This window comes from Camellia sinensis, chromosome 2 (genome assembly GCF_055761805.1).
Source record: "Camellia sinensis isolate YWXY chromosome 2, ASM5576180v1, whole genome shotgun sequence".
Lineage (NCBI taxonomy): Eukaryota > Viridiplantae > Streptophyta > Magnoliopsida > Ericales > Theaceae > Camellia > Camellia sinensis.
The window spans coordinates 50,140,876-50,158,095 of record NC_138962.1 but is presented as its reverse complement, the minus strand read 5'-3'; the positions used below and the strand labels follow the sequence as shown (position 1 = coordinate 50,158,095).

The 17,220-nt window shown below is 34.9% G+C and overlaps 1 pseudogene; it reads left to right on the top strand.

Moving 5' to 3' along the window:
* Positions 1-17,220, top strand: part of LOC114289856 (uncharacterized) — a 45,194-nt pseudogene that overhangs the window by 26,625 nt on the left and 1,349 nt on the right.

Below are 17,220 nucleotides of genomic sequence, written 5' to 3'. Positions count from 1 at the left end.
TTATAATAAATATAAAAAAAAACACCTTGAGATTTCTTTTTTCTAGTTATGAGTGCATTTTGTATGCCAAAGAGTCCTCTTGCACTCTTGAATGCATCAATTTGCAAATCTATTTTCACCCTCTCATTAACATCAGGAACCATTCTTTCAAGACATTTGTACAGCCCAATTTTAACCTCAGCATCGGGCTGAAAATTGGGATTGTAATGAAACTGAGGGTTCAAAAAGTATGCTGCAGCATGCAATGGGTGATGGAGTTGGGATTCCCATCTTCTATCAATGATGGTCCATATAGGATCATAGCTAACACCATTGAATAAAGAGTATTAATGAACAAGTACAAAGTTTAGGGAAATATTGTAGTAAAGTAAATAAGTTTAACTAAATAAAAGTTTACCATGAGAAAACATTATTGAAATTACTTTGAATTTCCTCTTTCGCACGATCCATTGCCTCGTAAAAGAATCCCATCGCCGGATGCTCATCCGAATCCACCAATCTAAGTACTTTAATGAGAGGTACCGCAGCCTTCAAGCACATAGAAACGCCCTTCCAAAAAATACGATTATCTAAAACAATGTCTTTAATTTTTTTACCCTTTTCAAACCTTGCAAATCGACTATTTCTCCACTTAGATGATGTAAACAAAGAGAACTATGCACCCTTTTGCTCATGAAGGCGCCTCAAGGTCAAGTAAGATGTGGCAAATCGCGTTACCGAGGGCCTAATAAGTTCAATACCTTTGGTGAACTCCTTCATCCAATGAATAAGATTTGTTCTTGAATAAATGTATGCCACAATTCTTTTTCCTTTTTTAATTATAACTTGATGAAGTTGGATTTGCTTCTCAAAATCCTCTAACATCAAATCTATGCAATGAGCGGCACAAGGCATCCAAAACAAGCTCTTCCTCTTATCCATTAACATTTCTCTCGCCAACTTATAATTAGAAGCATTGTCGGTCACCACTTGCACAACATGCTCCACTCCAACCTTCTCAACAACCTCATCCAACATCTCAAAAACCTTTTCACCGATTTTTGAAATGTCGGATGTATCCAATGATGATAGAAAGATAGTTCCATTAGGGCTATTGACAAGAAAATTACAAATTGATCTTCTCTTTCTATCTGACCATCCATCGGACATAATTGTACACCTAGTCTTTTTCCATTGTTCCTTGAACTTGTCAAGTAATTGCAATGTCTCTCGCACTTCTTTTTTTTAAAATGTCACCCTAATTTCATGGTAAGATGGTGGCACAAGGCCTTTTCCATAATCTCCAATTTTCTTAACCATAAGTGGAAATATAGGGTTGTTAACACAATTAAAAGGAATTGCACTAGTGTAAAAAAACCGAGCAATTGTTTGACAAACATCATCTCTCTCTTGTTTTTTAAATAATTGATTGATAGTTTTTTTATTTTGGGGCCGAGACTTATTCACCACAAATTTATCCATACGCCCATAATGTTTTTGTTTGTTTTCATGGCCACCAACATGCAATAATTCCACTTCTTCATCAGAATCATCATCACCAATATCAAGCATCCTCCTTTTCTTATTTTGAGACTCCAATGTTTGAGTTCTTAAAAGGCTCATAAATTTTTCTCTAACATCTTTCAGAACTTGGGGACATGGTTCAACATTTTGATGAGTGCATACCAAATGGTGTTTTAATCTATATATTCCTCCAGAATGAGTAACATTACAATATTTGCATTTTACCTTTTTGCTTGCAACATCCACTTCAATGCCGTGTTCCCAACCAGGATCAAATCTGTGACCAGCAACATTTTTCCTATTCCTCCCTCTTCCTGAACCAGAGGCTGACATTGTGTGCTGCAATTGCAAATTGTGAAAATTAAAAGAAATTTTTTCAGGAAAGTTTAGGGAAAAAGCAGCAACAAATTCCACAACTCTAGCTAGGTATGGAGAAAGTTATCTAGAAATTTCTGGGCAATTCCAAAGTGATTCAGAAACAAGATTGCCCCAATATTACATTGGTTTCACTCCTAATGTTGATATGGGGTTTTTTTTACTTCTTCGATGTTTGAAGAATTTATGATAAAGTATGCTGCAAAATTTACATTACACAAAAGGCACAAGACAGCAATTCCAAGCCCATGTATCAAAAGGCTTTAAACAAACCATCATTTGGGAAAACAGTTCATGTTTTTGATTGGCAATCATGTTTTGCTTTTCCAATCAAAGAAGCAATAGTGTTTAACAAGATTAAGTAAAATGAATCTTACAATGATTTACTTTCCATTCTCAGGAGCTAATGAAAACAGCAATAGCATTATAGCATTGCAGCAAAGAAAAACAAGGAAAATTGAAGAAAAAAGAAAAGAAAAAAAAAAGAGAAACAAAACAACAATAAGAGCAAAAAAAAATGTATATTTACAAAGCAAAATTAAATATATATATATATATATATAATATAATATAATATAATATAATTTATATATAAGAGAAACATACAGAAATATATATATATATATATAATATAATTTACAGAAACAAAAATAAATAAATAAATAAGAGCCAAAAAAAACGAAGAGGTGATTCAGTATGATATGTATATATATATATATATAATACCGAAGAAAGAAGAAAAGATCAGCGAAGAAAAAAGAACTACTGAGCAGCGAAGAAAGAAAAAAGATCAGCGAAGAAAGAAGAACTACTAAGCAGCGAGAAAGAAGAACAGTAGAGAGGAAGAACAGCAAAGAAAAAGAAGAAGAAAAAAAAACAGGTAGATAATCTGAACAGCAGCGAAGAAGAGAGAGGAAGAAGAAGAAGAAGAATAAGCGTACCTGGTTATTTGTGGATGCAAATTCTGAAATTTGATGTTGAATCTCTCTTTCCCCAATTCGTATTGCCCTAATCGTAGGTCAGGCTTCTCTGTTGCTTTACTTCTCTGCTTCTCTCCTTTTTGCTCCCGATTTTGTTTTTTAAGTTGCCAAAAAAACGCTTGAAATTTAGATCGCATGGAGTTGTGATCCAGACATGATCCCGACGATCCCAAAACGATCCCACCACAATCCTAATTTGGGGTCAATCTAAAGCACGAGTCGGATCAAATGGTGTATATAGGATCATAGGATCATAAAATCCTACGATCCGGATCGCGATCTTGACAACCTTGTTCTTAAGATCAACAAAAGCCATATGAATGTCTTCTTCTTTTTTTTCTCTCTATATTTTTCTATTACTCTCCTCAAAAGATAGATTGCTTCCATTGTTGACCTATCAGTCATAAATCAAAATTGATTCTCTGACCCGTCTGTTATATCTCGCAATCGACGTTCCATCACTCTCTCTCACACTTTCATTGTGCGACACATTAAGTTGATTCCTCTATAGTTGTTACAATTCTGGACATCTCCCTTATTCTTATATTGGCATTAAAATACTTTTCCTCCACTCCTCTAGCATTTTTCTTGTCAACAAAATCTTGCTAAATAACCTGATCAACCAAACAATCCCCTTCTTACCCAAACATTTCCACGCTTTAATAAGTATATCATCAGGTCTTAAAACCTTATTCAATTTCATCTTCTTAAGTGCAAAATCCACTTCAAAGTCCCTAATCCTACGATACAACCTATAGTCTTGGTTTTCCTTATTACTGTCTATTTCTTCTCCTTTTGACTTACCTCCATGTTTCTCATTTAATAACTTCTCAAAATAGTTCTTCCACCTCTCTTTAATTTCTTCATCCTTCACCAACACCTTAAAATCCTCACCCTTGATGCACTTAACCTGACTAAAATCTCTTGTTTTCCTCTCTCTTATCTTAGAAGTTTGTATATCCCCTTCTCTCCATCCTTACTATCTAATCTAGTTTATAGGTCATCATAAGGTTTCAACTTAGTCTCCCTCACTACCTTTTTAACCTCCTTATTGGCCAATCTATAGCGCTTGAGGTTTTCCTCTGTTCTATCATTCTGTCACTTTTTAAAGCTCTCATTTTTCATTTTTATTACCGTTTGGACCTCCTCCATCCACCACCAAGTTTCCCCAAAGTTGAGTCTCTTTCCTTTCGACTCTCCAAGAACTTCCCTTGAGATTCACTTCAATCGAGTTCCACATAGTGTTAGCATCATCTTCCAAGTCTCAAGGACCTTCTTTATCCACTATATTCTTAAAAGTGTCTAATTTATCCCTTTTTAGGTCCCACCATCTAGTCCTGCGATGCCCACTATCTTTCCGAGTTTGGTATTGCCCTTTAAAGCATAAATCTAGTAGCAAAATCCTATGTTGAGACATCAAGCTCTCTTCAGGAATCACCTTACAGTTGCTGCATTTTAGACGGTCCCCTTTTCTTACTAGAAAGTAATCTATTTGGCTCCTAATTGATACACTCTTGAAGGTTATCAAATGCTCCTATCTCTTCTTATACATAGTATTGGCCACCACTAGGTCAAAAGCCAACGCAAAATCTAAAATACTCTCTCCAACCTCATTTCTATCACCAAAACCATACCCACCATGCACCCTCTCATACCTTAGTTTATCTACTCCTACATGGCCATTGAAATCACCACCTATAACTAGGTTCTCTTCTATGGGTATCTCCTATAGTACCTCATCCATTTGGTCCCAAAAAACTCTCTTAGTCTGATCATCTAATCCTACTTGGGGGGCATATGCACTAATAATGTTCACTATATTCTCTCCAATAACTAGTTTAACTAACATAATCCTATCACCTTTTCTAATGATCGCAACTACATTTTCTACAAAACTTTTGGCAACTATTATTCCTAACTCATTCCTGTGTCTATCATTGCCACTATAATATAGCTTAAAACCGGTATCCTCTATTTCCCAAGCTTTCTCACCCATCCACTTTGTTTCTTGTACGCAAGCTATACTAACTCGTCTCCTAATCATGACATCTACCAATTCTATAGTCTTACCAATTCCATGTGGCTACTGTAAACCTATAATCTTGACTAGCTTCTTTATTCACGCTCATTCAGAAAAACGTGGAAACCTTTGTTCATTTTTCACTGCACCTAGGTGTCGATGAGGCGCCCTATCTTCACTTTTCAAAACACCCGAAGGTAGGCGCAACGCGTCACTTAAGGGGAACAACCTAGTATTTAATCGATTCAGATTATTAGGCTTCATGTCATAAAGGATCCGAGCGGCTTTTTTACGTGTTGGCTATTGGCTACCTAACACACAACCCTCCTCCTTTACGCAGGCTTGGGACCGCAGGGTTGCTTAACAATATTTAAAAAAATCAATAAATACAAAAGAATACAAAAATGTACTGAATTTAAAAAAAAAAAAAATTGTATTTTTGGTATTTAGTGAATTTTTTAAAGTATTTTTTTTTTACAAATTTTATATTTTTTAATTGTATTTACATTAAGTGTATCTAAAAAGTACAAAATTTGCTTAAAATATTTAAAAATTTCACTAAAAACAAAATATACGAAAAATTAAAAAACTCAATCTTTAAAAAATGGTAGAAAACTTTCATATTTTGTTTTTTTTAAAATACTTTTTTGATGCATCTAAAAAGTTTAAAAATAAAATAAAATGAAAAGACTAAAATATGAAGACGAAAAAACACTAAAGGCAAAAGAAACTGGGAGGAGGGGGGATCACATTTTCATTTTTTTTTTCCTTTTAGTGAATTGTTTTTATTTTTATTTTTATTTTTATTTTTTCAAATTTCTTCACATATACTGTACTTTTAGGTGCTAACAGTTAAAAAATTGTAGTTGACCCAAAGTTTTTGAGCAAATGTTGAAAATTTTTAAAATCAATATTCCCAACCCTGCTTAATCTCTACAATGTTTTCATGATCTCATTGCTTCATTGTTGTAGAGCGACCTGATTCACAACCCCCACTTGATTGACCCAAAAGGAAGCGAATTGCATTAATTGGGATCCGCAAGAGGCCTTTCATATTTGCACGATCATTGCAACCCAAAGATAATTCACCATGATGTCAAAGCTGCAAATATATTGTTGGATGAGGAATTCGAAGCAGTTGTTGGAGACTTAGGGTTAGCGAAACTTATGGATTACAAGGATATACATGTTACCACTATTGTACATGGTACAATTGGGCATATTGCTCCCGAGTACCTCTCCACTGGAAAGTCTTTAGAGAAAATTGATGTTTTTGGGTATAGAGTCATGCTTTTGGAGCTCATCACTGGACAGAGGGCTTTTGATCTTGCTCGACTTGCCAATGACGATGACATTTTGTTATTTGTTTGGGTAAGCATTTATTTCCCTCATACGATATGTTTTCATTACGTAACTAGGGTACTTGAGTTGGTTGTTTTCATACCATTCTTTGAGTTCATCATAAAAGTCCTGTAAAAAATCTGCTTCCAATTTGCTGGTTATAAGGTTTGTCAAAAGCACATAAATGGAATTGTTATTCTGTTGCTTATATAATTCAAAATGAGTCGAGTAATGTTCATGATAAAAGGGTATACCCAGTGCACGAAACTCCGGCTTAAGCGGGGTCTAGAGTTGTAAAATCCAAATTTTTATGTGTAGAATTATTTTTGGATAAAGTAGTAATTAAATTAATTTATATGGGTCATTTTAGTAACATCAAGGAATTAGTTATGAGGTGGTTTTTTTTAAATTTTTATTACTTAGATGGTTAAGTTTGTAATTTTGGGAGATTGGGTTATAGGCCCACTTGGGCTTTAGGTCTTGGAAACATAGAAGCACAAACAAATAGAGGTATTGATGTTGTGGCTGCTGCGGCAGATCTAGCAGTAGAGAAAAAAAAAAAAAAAAAAAGAGAGAGAAGAAGAAGAATAAAAGAAAAGAAAGAAGATTCATAGATTGGTGACTTTGAACTAATCATCTCTTGGAGGTAAGATTTGTTTTTATGGTACTCCTAACTATTTCTTTAGACATAGTATCTTGTATGTTGATTGGGTGTATGTATTTTGGGGTTTTGGAATTTACTTGTAGAATATAGGATTAGATTATTACATTATAAAGAAAAGAATGATAGATGCATCATGGTGATCAATAATAATTGTTTATGTGGTATAATATTTTATTAGGTTTGTGAGATTGAGGTGGATCTTGGTAATTTGAGATTAGCTTGGGAAATATTATTTTAGCTGTTTGAGGTAAGTAACCCTCTATCACTGTTGGTTTATTTTTAATCCTATCAAATCGTTTAAAATCATAAATATTTATTCGTAACTTTCCTGTTCTCTTAAAATAAAATATGGGTCAAGTATAAAACAACATCGAATATTATTATGAAAATTATTTGAATATTTGGTGAAACTATTATGAAAATTGTACTAAACGTTTATTCTGAAAATATCGAATGTTTTATTTAAAATTTGTGTATTGTGTGAATTTTGAACATCACTCTAGTCTGACTATGATTTGGACCCTAGCCAATGGGGGTTATTTATTGGCACAGAAACTAGTTTCTTTTGGGGCTTTACCACCGGCCTCGTGTGGTTCTGGGCCTTGTCACGGGCTATGTGACCGTAGTCAATAAGACTTGGGTTTTGTGAATCAAATCATTGAACCATTTGAATATTGAACCATCGATTTGAACAATGAATTACTTTGAATTATCTTGTTGGTTTTTCATTTAAAATGTATTGTACATTGTTTATTTTTAGCTATGAAACCATCTTACAAATAATTGTTCATTTATTGAACTGTAGAAAAATTTATATTTATTGATTATCGATTTATTTATTTTTTTTTTTTAATACTTGATCCAGCTGGCAGTGATGGTTGGTTATTTACTAGGCTGTCTAGCTTACCCTTATTTTATTTTTTTCAGATTCTGAAGAGTTGAGCTGCGCGGGATTTTTTTTACATATGGGAGTGCCAAGAGTAGGACTATGATTTAAGTACTTGGATTATTTGTTTTGTTAATGGATTTTATTAGTGGACTTGGTGGATAATTTCATATGATAAGAATAATCAATTTTTTTTATGGATTTTAGTATTATGATAATTAAGGATTTGATTGGAGTATTTTACATTGTTAGTTATGTGTTGCACTCTTAGCCTTGCATGCTCACTTAAATGAGTGTGCGGCGTTGTCACGGAGCTTGGGACGTGACAATTTAGTGGTATCAGAGCCAGGTTGTAATTTTAAAGGCTGGTATAAAATAGTGGTGAGATTGGGTAGATATAGGATTGGGAACGCTTATAATTTGATATAATGTTATTTTTATTTACTTGTTATAGGGACTTGAGAATAGAATAAGATGAGATTTTATTATTGATGCATTTAGGTTGCAATGGAACATGAGGAGACATTAGCAAATATGGCTAGGAATACACGCCAGGGTCAAACGAATCGACGGACTGGTAATAGCAATCGGCGAGGGAATGTGACTAATAATGGTAGTGGTTCTCAAGCAGTCGGAGGAAATCAGGGGCAAGAGTTGGGACACCAAGACAAGCTGCAATCCCCAATACAATTGAAATGGTTCAAGTGCTTCAAACATTGGCCGGGGTGGTGCAACAACAAACCACCATAGGGAATAACTTGACTAGACTTATGAAGCAACAACAGCGGATGCAGCCAGGTGTTGGGCCACAACCAAGGCCACGTTGTAACATTACCGAGTTTAAGAAGATAGCCTTGGCATTTGACGGAGCCACAGACCCTTTGGAGGCTGAAAAATGGTTGACAGAAATGGAGAAGTTGTTTCCCGTTTTTGAGTGTACGGATGATCAGAAGGTGACCTGTGCTACGTTTATGCTACAAGGGATAGCTAATGATTGGTGGCAGATGGAGAAGCGCATACACGAGCATGATGCCAACCCCTATACATGGGAAAGGTTTAAGAAGGCATTCAATGAGAAATACTTCCCTAGGAGTGTTCGTCTACAAAAATAGAGGGAATTTTTGAAGTTAGAGCAAGGGAATAAGACGGTTGCAGAATATGAAGCTGAGCTTACGAAGTTGTCTAAATTTGCATCAGCATTTGAAGCAGATGAGGATAGCAGAGCACGAAAGTTTGAAGGTAGACTAAGAACGAACATTATGCAACAAGTGGTTCCTTTCGAGTTACCTACTTTTAGAGCAGTGTTGAATAAGGCTTTGCTAGTTGAGAGTGGCCTTACCAGAGCCCAAGAAGAGAAAAAAGAGAATTATAAGAAGAGGCCTAGTTCTTCCAACTTCCAAGCTAACAATTCGAAGGGCAATACTAAGAGACAAAACACTTCTTCGGTTGGGAGTTGGGGAAGTCGAACTATGGGTAGTAGTGTTGATAAGAAGAATGATCGGGTACAATGCACTAGGTGTAATGGATTCCATCGGGATAGTGAGTGTCGTTGGAATACTGGGGCTTGTTTCTCTTGCGGGCAACAGGGGCACAGGATAGCTGATTGCCCTAATCGGAAGGGGCATGAGATTGAACAGAAAGCATGGACAAATAAAGGAGCATCAACAGACAAAGGGTCTTCAGGAAGTCAAAAGAAAAATGGAGGTCATAAGCCAAAGACTCAGGGTCGAGTGTACGCACTCACGCAACAAGATGTTCAGACTTCCAACACGGTGGTGTCAGGTACTGTTTTAGTGTCTTCTGTTTATGCACATGTGTTATTTGATTCTGGCGCTACAAATTCATTTGTGTCTATGGGATTTGTTAAGAAACATGGATGGAAATATGTCTCTAGAGAGATCGACTTATGTGTTGAAACCCCGATAGGAGGGGTTATGGTTGCTGACTTAATTTGCAAATCTCGTGTGGTTAGTATAGATGATAGGAAATTGCTTGTAGACTTAACTGTTTTAGATATGCGGGACTTTGACATAATTCTTGGAATGGATTGGTTGGCAACCAATTATGCTTCTGTTGATTGTCGAGGCAAAAGGGTAGTATTTCAGATTCCTAATCAACCAGAATTTTGCTTTGTGGGTAGTGGAGTTAACACTCCTCTTCTGGTAATCTCAGCTTTGCAAGCTAGACGGTTGTTAAGGAATGGTTGCGAGGGCTATTTAGCTTCTGTGAGAGATACCCGTGAGACTGAATTGAAGTTAGAGGATATTCTAGTTGTGAAGGAATTTCTCAATATTTTTCCTGAAGAGTTACCGGGGTTGCCACTAGATAGAGAGATTGAGTTTGCCATTGAATTGATAACTGGCATGGATCCTATCTCCAAGGCTCCGTATCGGATGGCCCCAGCAGAGTTGAAAGAGTTGAAGGAACAGTTACAAGAGTTACTAGATAAGGGCTTTATTAGGCCTAGCGTTTCTCCTTGGGGTGCGCCCGTTTTATTTGTGAAAAAGAAGGATGGTAGTTTTCGCCTTTGCATTGATTATCAAGAGTTGAACAAGGTGACAATCCGAAATAAATATCCTTTGCCTAGGATAAATGACCTATTTGATCAGTTGCAAGGAGCACAAGTCTTTTCTAAGATTGACCTTCATTCTGGCTATCACCAGTTGAAGGTTAGGGCGAAAGATATACCTAAGACAGCCTTCCGAACTAGGTATGGGCATGATGAATTTTTAGTGATGCCGTTTGGGTTGACCAATGCGCTTGCAGCTTTTATGGATTTAATGAACAGAGTATTTAAACCCTTCTTAGATCAGTTTGTGGTAGTTTTTATTGATGACATTCTTGTGTACTCAAAGAGTAAAGAGCAGCACGAAGAACATCTGAGAATAGTGTTGCAGATATTAAGGGAGAAGAAATTATTTGCTAAATTAAAGAAGTGTGAATTTTGGCTGGAGAGTGTATCATTTTTGGGTCATGTGATATCCAAAGATGGGGTGTCTGTTGACCCCAAGAAAGTGGAGGCGGTGGTGGAATGGAATCGGCCTACTAGTGTCACTGAAATTCGTAGCTTCTTGGGTTTAGCAGGATATTATAGAAGGTTTGTTGAGGGATTTTCCCGAATTTCTATGCCTTTAACTCGTTTAACACAAAAAGGGGTTAAATTTGAGTGGTCTGATGATTGTGAGAAGAGTTTCCAAGATCTAAAGAGTCGATTGGTGTGTGCTCCAATACTTATAGTTCCGTCCGGAGATGAAGGTTTTACCATCTATAGTAATGCATCGAAGATGGACTTGGATTGTGTCCTGATGCAAAATGATAAGGTAGTGGCATACGCGTCTAGGCAGTTGAAGCCATATGAGCAGAATTATCCTACGCATGATTTGGAGTTGGCTGCCGTGGTGTTTGCATTGAAAATCTGGAGGCACTACCTGTATGGGGTGAAATGTGAGATATTCACTGATCATAAAAGTTTGAAGTATATTTTCACTCAAAAAGAATTGAATATGAGGCAAAGGAGATGGTTGGAGCTATTAAAGGACTATGAGTTGACTATCAATTATCATCCAGGAAAAGCTAATGCAGTGGCGGATGCCTTGAGTAGAAAGACCCCGAGTAATTTGGCTACCTTGATCACTGACCAAAAGAATATCTTTGAGGACTTACAGAGGTTGAATATTGAGATTAGATGGCACAACGATGGAGTGCAGTTGGCAAACCTTAGGGTTCAACCCACATTGATTGATAGAATTAAAGATGCTCAAGGAAGAGACCCTCAGTTGCAAAAACTTAAGGCTGAAATGGAAATAGGGCTACAGATGGAATTTTGTATGCATAAAGATGGAACCTTGAGATTTGGAGAGAGGTTGTGTGTGCCTAATGACTTAGAGCTCAAGAGAGAAATCCTAAGAGAAGCTTACAGTTCAGGATATACTGTACATCCAGGAAGCACTAAAATGTATAAAGACTTGAAGAGGAACTTTTGGTGGAATAATATGAAGAGGGAAATTGCTCAGTATGTTGCTCAATGTTTGGTATGTCAACAAGTGAAAGTTGAACATCAGAGACCTGCAGGTAAGTTACAACCTCTTTCTATTCCCAAATGGAAGTGGGAACATATTACCATGGATTTTGTGACAGGGTTGCCTAGGACCCAAGGTGGTAACAATGCTATTTGGGTTATCGTTGATCGATTGACCAAATCCGCTCACTTTCTAGCTTTTAAGGTAGGGTTCTCCTTAGAGAAGTTTGCAAAATTGTATATCAAGGAGATTGTGAAGTTGCATGGTATTCCGGTGACCATAGTGTCTGATAGAGATAGCAGATTTGTATCTATGTTTTGGAAGAGTTTGCATACAGCTTTGGGCACTAGTTTGAATTTTAGCACTGCCTTTCATCCTCAAACTGATGGACAGCCAGAGAGAACTATTCAAACCTTGGAAGACATGTTGAGGGCTTGTGTTATCGATCTTGGAGGTTCTTGGGATGAGCATTTGGCCTTAGTGGAATTCTCTTATAATAACAGTTATCATGCGAGCATTCAGATGGCACCATATGAGGCTTTATATGGACGAAAGTGTAGATCACCTATTTGTTGGGATGATGTGGGTGAAAGGAAGTTGTTAGGGCCTGAGATTGTGCAACAAACAGTGGACAAGATCAATCTTATTAGAGAACGACTTCGCACGGCACAGAGTAGACAGAAAAGTTATGCAGATAACAGGAGACGTGATTTGGTGTTTGGGGTTGGAGACCATGTATTCCTTAAGGTGTCTCCTATGAAAGGAGTAATGAGGTTTGGTGTTCGTGGTAAATTGAGTCCTAGATTTGTTGGACCATTTGAGGTTTTAGATCGAATTGGTGAGGTAGCTTACAGACTTGCCCTACCACCTTCACTAGTTGGAGTTCATAGTATTTTTCATGTCTCAATGTTAAGGAAGTATATACCGGATCCTAGTCATGTGATTGATCATGCACCGTTGCAGTTTAAGGAGGATTTGACATATGAGAACACCCTATACGAATTGCTGATAGGAAGGAACAGGTTTTGAGGCATCGAGTCATTCACTATGTTAAGGTTCAATGGAGTAATCACTCGAAAAGAGAAGCTACTTGGGAACTTGAGGATGAAATGAGACAAAAGTATCCACAACTTTTTGAGACTCCAGGTATGTCAAATTTCGAGGACAAAATTTCTTTTAAGTGGGGAAGAATGTAAAATCCAAATTTTTATGTGTAGAATTATTTTTGGATAAAGTAGTAATTAAATTAATTTATATGGGTCATTTTAGTAACATCAAGGAATTAGTTATGAGGTGGTTTTTTTTAAATTTTTATTACTTAGATGGTTAAGTTTGTAATTTTGGGAGATTGGGTTATAGGCCCACTTGGGCTTTAGGTCTTGGAAACATAGAAGCACAAACAAATAGAGGTATTGATGTTGTGGCTGCTGCGGCAGATCTAGCAGTAGAGAAAAAAAAAAAAAAAGAGAGAAGAAGAAGAAGAAAAGAAAAGAAAGAAGATTCATAGATTGGTGACTTTGATCTAATCATCTCTTGGAGGTAAGATTTGTTTTTATGGTACTCCTAACTATTTCTTTAGACATAGTATCTTGTATGTTGATTGGGTGTATGTATTTTGGGGTTTTGGAATTTACTTGTAGACTATAGGATTAGATTATTACATTATAAAGAAAAGAATGATAGATGCATCATGGTGATCAATAATAATTGTTTATGTGGTATAATATTTTATTAGGTTTGTGAGATTGAGGTGGATCTTGGTAATTTGATATTAGCTTGGGAAATATTATTTTAGTTGTTTGAGGTAAGTAACCCTCTATCACTGTTGGTTTATTTTTAATCCTATCGAATCGTTTAAAATCATAAATATTTATTCGTAACTTTCCTGTTCTCTTAAAATAAAATATGGGTCAAGTATAAAACAACATCGAATATTATTATGAAAATTATTTGAATATTTGGTGAAACTATTATGAAAATTGTACTAAACGTTTATTCTGAAAATATCGAATGTTTTATTTAAAATTTGTGTATTGTGTGAATTTTGAACATCACTCTAGTCTGACTATGATTTGGACCCTAGCCAATGGGGGTTATTTATTGGCACAGAAACTAGTTTCTTTTGGGGCTTTACCACCGGCCTATGTGTGGTTCTGGGCCTTGTCACGAGCTATGTGACCGTAGTCAATAAGACTTGGGTTTTGTGAATCAAATCATTGAACCATCTGAATATTGAACCATCGATTTGAACAATGAATTACTTTGAATTATCTTGTTGGCTTTTCATTTAAAATGTATTGTACATTGTTTATTTTTAGCTATGAAACCATCTTACAAATAATTGTTCATTTATTGAACTGTAGAAAAATTTATATTTATTGATTATCGATTTATTTTTATTTTTTTAATACTTGATCCAGCTGGCAGTGATGGTTGGTTATTTATTAGGCTGTCTAGCTTACCCTTATTTTATTTTTTTCAGATTCTGAAGAGTAGAGCTGCGCGGGATTTTTTTTACATATGGGAGTGTCGAGAGTAGGACTATGATTTAAGTACTTGGATTATTTGTTTTGTTAATGGATTTTATTAGTGGACTTGGTGGATAATTTCATATGATAAGAATAATCAATTTTTTTTATGGATTTTAGTATTATGATAATTAAGGATTTGATTGGAGTATTTTACATTGTTAGTTATGTGTTGCACTCTTAGCCTTGCATGCTCACTTAAATGAGTGTGCGGCGTTGTCACGGAACTTGGGACGTGACAGGAGTAATGTTCATGGTGGTATTCAAAAAAAAAATGTCTCACTCAATGCATTTTAAAGTAAAGTCTACTCAACAGTTACATTGAAGAGAGTTGTCATCATCATGATTTGCTAATTTTTACAGAATCACAGTCTTAAATGACCATCATGTTTTCAAATGCTAGGAAACTTAGAATTTAGTCATCTTTTATTTCATAGTATTAAACCTTGAAAAGAAAAATAAACCATAATACTATATAAGGCTCAGCCTTTACCTTGGGCATCATAAATTCTATATTGAAATTTTAGGATTGAAGTTTTCACACATTTCAATTTGGACAAAGAAAAGGAAATTTTGAATCAAAATTGAAAATCATAAGCCACCTTTGTCTCTCCCTTTCTTTTTTATTATCTGTTTTCAAATGTCTGATTTTGTGACCTTTTTTTTTACTATTTTGTCGCTTTCTCTAATTTAGAATGTAGTTGATAGACGGTGCTCTTCCTTATTAATGAGATCATTTCATAACCTGTCATCTGACATCTGTGATTCAAAATACCTGAAAAATTCAGGTGAAAGGAATTTTGAAAGACAGGAAGATTGTAAGAGCATCTCCAATGGTTGTTGCTATATTGGGGTTGCTATTGCTATAATTTGGCAATGAATAGTGTTATTTTACCAAATTATAGCAATGGTGCTCCAATGGTCATTTGTTATTTTTGGTAAATCTCAACCAACTTTCCCTCCAACTTTGTAGGTGTTGTTTGGATATAGGTTTTTTGTAATTTTATTTTTGTTTATTTTTTTGTCTTTTGTGACATTTTTTTACCTGTTTGTTTAAAAAATTATATATTTATATTATTCCCAACTAGACAAATAAAAAAAATGAAAAATTAGAAAAATTGAAAAATTTATATTATAATGTCTTTTTATTATAATAAAATTATCTTCATTTAATATCAACTAATGTATTTTGTCTTTTTATTGCCTTCATTTGAAAAAAATATATTTATTTTTTTGCATTATACTTTATTGAAAATATTAAATAATAATACAAATTAGTGAACATTATACATTGAAAAAATAATATTACATTGTGAAGTACAAAATACTCAAAAATAAAAATAAAAACATGAAATTTCGTTACAAAATAAAAATTACATTGCAAATAAAGACTAACAATTACATCAAAAAATAAATGATATTGCAAATTTAAAAATTACATTATCCCGTAATTATTCATCAGGAGGTAAGGGGAAATAAAAATTTGGGCTGCTCACATTTGAGGACCACTTGGCGAAATTCTCATTTTTTCGCATTGTGTAATACGCTTTCATCTGAGGGTCCAGATGAGAAATGTCCGTAGTCATTATTTGGTGTTCTTCCTTTCTTATCTCAAACTCATGTTTTTGCATCTCAAGTTCTTTCATCTACTGTAGTGCTTGAATCCTTTTTTCTTCTCTTTCCTCTTTTTTCTTTTCTTTCTTAGCAAGGTGGAGGTTAAATGTGTCTAATTGTGTACTCATTTTTTGGACTTCAGTTTCAATGACTTGATTTCTTCGAAATAACTCTTTTGCAGATTTCCTACCCATCGTCCTTTTACCCCTTGCAGAGACATTGCCCTCACCAACAGTTGGATTGTTACCAACACTTGGACTTGTGTCATCTTCAAAAGAAATGCAATTATCCATAGGGGAATCGGGGGCTGAATTAGGGGAAAATTGTTGTATCCTTGACTTCACCGTATTCGTAGGAGTTACATCTTGCCACCTGATATTGTTTTGCAAGATTGACCAACAATGTTCAAAAGCAAAATGTTTCTTTTTATCTTGATGGTATAAAAGTTTTGCTTGAAGCATCTGTATCAATATTGAATTAAGTATCAATAAAATAAAATAAAATATAAGATCTTACTAGATAAAATAAAATATGTATCAATATTGAATTAAGTAATTATTTAATTTTTATATGAGACGAAATAAAATAAAATAAAAAACTAACGTAATAAATGAAGATGAAATATTACTAGATCAACTTGAGACATCCCACTTGGGTGTAGATTTTCGACTTGCGCTAAGCATCCACGAAATTTGTTAGAACATTTCATGATTGTACCCCATCGAGATTGGATAAAAGTTTGTGTTCTTAACTGATCATTCTGAAGGGAGTAATAATTTTCATAAATTCTCCCCCAAAAATGAATATAAGATTGTGAATTGCCAACAATTGGATCTTCAGAAATGTGACACCAAGCTTTACAAAGTGCCATATCTTCAGCAATGGTGAATGATTTTCCTCTTTTTATTTTTGATGAACCTTCCATACCGATTGTGTAAAGAAAATATAAATAAAAATGTAATTTAGAAAGTTTGTTGTGAAATGAAATTGAGTAAAAAGATAGCAGAGAAGGTTTGTATTTATAGAAAAAAAAAAAAAAGGAGCCATTTTTTTATAGCCGTTTTAACATAAAAAAGAGCCGTTGTAGATATGTTTCAGTTATGTTTTTATGTAATTTTTATTTTTTTTAATGAATAAAGTAGCACACTTGGATCTCAGCCATTGGATTATTATTAATCAACGGCTGAGATCAATGGGATAGAGCACACTTCGAACGATTTCACAAATTCCCATAATTGAAAGTTTCCAGATCTACTCTTAACTTCAGAGATCAATGGGATAGAGCACAAC